Source organism: Notamacropus eugenii, chromosome 5 (genome assembly GCF_028372415.1).
Source record: "Notamacropus eugenii isolate mMacEug1 chromosome 5, mMacEug1.pri_v2, whole genome shotgun sequence".
NCBI classification, from domain to species: domain Eukaryota; kingdom Metazoa; phylum Chordata; class Mammalia; order Diprotodontia; family Macropodidae; genus Notamacropus; species Notamacropus eugenii.
The window spans coordinates 150,061,773-150,066,703 of NC_092876.1; positions in this window are offsets into that span (position 1 = coordinate 150,061,773).

Here is a 4,931-nt window from a genome sequence, read left to right on the forward strand (position 1 = left end):
ATTTTCCATAGTATGATAATAATTTGTAATACATAATATAAGATGGTGTATATTATAATATGTCACTATATATTAACTATATATAGAGAGAAATTATTTCAATATATTAATAACTAATTACATTTGGGGAGATCTAGGATTTTTACCCCTTCTATTTCCTCCTTCTCTGCCAGGTCAAAGCAGCCCTTAAAGAATAGGGCTAATAATGAGATAGAATTTAATGTACTCCTCAATCTTGTTCAGACCCTACTCAACAAGAGTAAACTCATTGTATTCTACTCAGGCTTGGGTGGAGGGTAGCTACTTTGTCTAGATTACCCTGGGCTGGAGTAATCCGGGAATGAGTGACATAAACACAGTCACATGCCCCAGTACCTCATTAAAAAAGATCCTTCTCTTATTGTAATATTCATTCTTTCCATTAATTAATTATAATATTCATTCTTCTAATTAATTATTAGCCAGTTAGGGTCAATTCCCATGTGTCAGAAACATCTACTCTTCCAAGAGCATATAAATGTCATGTTCATTTTTTGATTTATGAGAGATGGCCAAATGACCATCCTTTTATTAATTATATGCTAGTCATAATTAATAAAATGATTAATTACCCAGAAATTATGTCTCTTGAACTTTTTATACATCATTCTACATGTGTGTGTGTATATACATGTATATTTATATATACATACACCATTAAGAATGCAGAATTAAACAACATGCACCTTATGACTATTTGAAATATTAACAACAAATACACTTGATAAGTGAGGGAGAAGTGATCAGAAGAAAAGAGGGGAAGGGATTTTTATAGTCGCCAATTTCTAAATGCATCAGTGCTAAAAACAGGACTGATTCCCAACCAATGCAACCCAGTTAACTGTACCTTCCAAACAGAATAAAGTCAAACTCTGTTATTGAAAATCATACCCATAATTCCCAACTAGTATAATAAATAGTATATTCATTCATGCCTAGTCAAAGGATAAGCCATAGAATGATATGGTTGCTAAAAAAAAAAAAAATAAACAAACTCAGAGACTCAGGGTCCATTGATGAAGGACAGTGTTCTGAATGTTTTGTTCTCTGGTCGAATCACATCTGGAATAAAATATTTGGCTGTGGCATCACTTTTCAAAAGGAGGCATTGCAAGCTGGCGTGGGAACGTAGTGTGTGTTAAGAGGAGGGTGAATTGGTTGTTGAAAAGACTTGAAACATCTGAAATATTTGGAGGATCTAAGTTATGTTAAGCCCACAGAAGAGAAGACTGAGGAGGGACAGAATAACTTTCTTCATATATTTAAAGGATTATCATAGGAAAGTAGATTTAGAGGCATTCAGTATCTTGCTGGAGGGCAACTTATGCCAATGGGTAGAAATAGTGGGAAGCAAACTGTGGTTCAACACAAGAAAGAAATTTCTGATAATTAGTTGTTGTTGAGTTATTTTTGTAGTATCTGACCTATTTGGGATTTTCTTGGTGAAAATACTAGAGTAGTTAGCCATTTCTATCACCAGCTCATTTTACAGATGAGAAACTAAGGCAGACAGGGTTAGGTGACTTGCTCCAGGTTACACAACTAATAAGTGTCTGAGGTCACATTTGAATTCAAGTCCTTCTAACTCCAGACCAGCCCTCTATCCACTGTGCCACATAGTTGCCCCTCTGATAATTAAAGTTGCCCCCAATTAAAATGAACTGCCTTGTAAAGTAGTGAGTTCTCTGTCATTGGAAGTATTAGCTGGATGACTCCTTGTTCGGCATAAAGAAGAAATTCTCCTTCCTATAATCATCTTTGTTTAATGCCTACAGTTTAAAAGCACTTATCTCAACACACTCTCATGAGGTAAGCAATGCTAACATCACCATCCCTGCTCCATAGATGAAGAAAGAGGTTCAAGGAGCCTTAGACATTTTCCTAGATTTATATAGTTACGGAATATTGGAGAAAAAATTCAAAGACTGGTCTCTGGATTTCAAATTATTCCACAGCTGTCTTTGTTGGTGAACTCTACTTTGTGCCAATTACATGTAAACTGATTTGTAAAACCAATAAATAAGGCTATACAGATTTGAATCTCATTTTCAAGTGGTCCTGAAGGTGCTGAAAGTTTAGGCTCGAACTTCTCTCAAAAGTCATTTATTTGCTAAGTCTTTGAAATGGTTTAGTCTTCCAAGGTAGACTAAATACCCTCACATAAGAACTCACATGTCCTTGAAGTATCTGGGTAAGAAGAGCATTGACAGACCAAAGGATTCAAGAAAGTTCCTTTAAATAGCTCGCCCAGGAAATGGAAGCCTTTTTTTTTTCTTTTTTTTACATAGGCAAAGTAAAATAAAGCTCAAGTACTGAAACTCATTAACCTGAAAAGACCAAAGTTCTTGGCAGTTAAAATAAAACTAACCAGAAGAAGATCTGATCTGGAAAAAACAAAACAAAACACATATGTGCAACTTTTGAGGGACATATATATAGATTACTTAATACAAAGCACTGCCATTACTCAGGATAGGAAATATTTTACAGAGGTGCATAACTTAGAACTGAAAGTTAATGAAGATTCTAGATGTTGAGGAGATCTGGTGGAAAATAGGAAAAAAAAACAAAGAACAAAACCATTTCTATGCCTCTCATTCACTCAGATTGCAGAGAATCAATAAGACTGCAGAAAATACCCCACAAAGCATGCATTCCACTCAATAAAGTGTTAGGGAATCAATAAAAGTAGAGGAAAATTATTTTATAGAAGCACCAACTTATATGCTATTAAAGGTAACTGCTTAATCATCCTGCAGCACATTTTAAATATACTTTGACAGGAAGAGAGAACCATAGGCAAGCTTTCCCCCTCTGTAGGCTGACATGCTATCTCCATATGTATAAAAGGATGATTATATTAAACATTTGTGGTTTTTCTTCCACTAATATTTTTGCCTTATTGAGTTAAGGACAGTAGTCTGTATATCATAATAGCCCCACTTACTTTATAGGATCCTAGATACATTTGGAAGGGACCCCAGGGGTCCTTTGTCCCAACTCTTGCATTTTTATTGATGAGAAAACTAAGGCTCTTGGGTTTATGTGATATGCAAGGTCACACACAAATAGGTGTCAGTGACAGGATTTAAACTGAAGTCTTCTGATTTTAGGCTCAGCACTCTTTCTGTACAGTATCTGCTCCCTCAGATTTTGGTTAGCCAAACAGTTCAAGTGATAGGGTTAAACAATTCATTAAATTTCTTATTTATTCAGCACTTACTATGTACCTATTCTGTATATGACACTATACTAAGTGCTATGGATTTTGTAAAAAATAAATAAATAAAACTGTCCTTTTTTAAAGAGGCTTATAGCCTACTGTGGAAGGTGAGGAGGGAGGGTGTGGGATGGAGATTCAAGACAACAAGTTTTAACTTTTTGTTTTGCCTATAAAGGGAACTCCTGTAGGTATTTCTAGGATTCTTTTCTAGGGAGTTATGTGCTATATTCTAATTTTATATGTAATAATAATGATAGTAATAATGATGATAATTCTAATAATAATAATACCAAAGGCCAACCTATTATCCATAGGGTATGAGAGAAATGATTATTAATAACCAATGATCTGGGGAGATCCAGAGTTCCCTCTTTTTCTATCATCCTCATTTCAAAATCTCAGTCTCTGAAGGCTGAAGTAATTTTCTCCTCTATCCAATCCCACTCAACCTTACAAGTATTCTTTAGTCTAAGATGAATTCCACTTAATCAACCTTGGGTGGAAGATAGATTTTCTCTATATTGCTCAAGGCTGAAGATGGTCTGAATATAGGGATTGTCTCTCTGTCTAAGAGTTGCATATCACCCTCACTGGAGTGAGCTCACTTGTCTTTGTAAAATCCATCTCTCCTTAATTGTTAACCAATCAGAGTTGATTGCCTTCTTCTGGGACACTTTTCCTCCAATGTCATATAAATAAACCTCAAGAAGTGATCATGCTTCTTCTTTGACCATCCAGAGGATAAGGAACCCCTTTTGTCAACAACTTGCTGAATGTGATTGATACAATTGATTATCATTTGCTCCCAAATTTTGTCTCTTGAAATTGTTTTATTTGTCACAATTGTGTGTGGGAACACAATGTCAAAGTAAGGGTATTGCAGCCAAGGCCAGGTACTTCAGGGACTTAGTGTTTCTTGAGACAGCTACAGAGGCTGTGATGTTCTGGAAGGAACCCTAAACTTCAGCCTAAACTTGGACAATGTGATACCATTGATTGGGTTAGAATCTGGGCTTCTGATTTGAGGGCAGAGGCATGAGCTCCAAAACCTCCATTTAAAGAGGGGACCCAGGACAGGCATGTCCTAATTTCACACCAGCTATCCTATTTTGAGACTTCAAAGGACTTATCAATTTTGTCTCTAGCTGGATACCTTTTTCCAACTTCTTTTCAGCTTCCTTCTGTGTTTTGTCTTTCATCTTAAACTCAGCATGTCTAAAACTTAACTCATTATCTTTCCGCTAAATCCTCCCTGACTCCTATCTTCTCAGATACTGTAGAGAGCAACACCATCTTCCCAGTTCCTTAGTCTCACAACCTAGAAGTCATCCTCAACTCCTCAGTATTTCACACACCTCCATATCCAATCTGTTATCAAGGCCTGTTGATTTTACTTTGACAACATCTCTCAAATATTCTCCTTTATTTCTCTGACCCTGACATCACTCTAGTGCCAGCCTTCATCATCTCACACCTGGACTATTATAATAACCTGCTGGTGGGTATGAGTATCAAAGCTCTCTCCCTACTCCAATAAATTCATCTACTAAAGTGATTTTCCTAAAGCACAGGTCCATTCATGTCACCCACACTGCCCCACTCCGGTCAATAAATTCTAGTGGTTCCCTACTGCCTCTAGGATAAAAAAACAAAACAAAACAAACAAAAA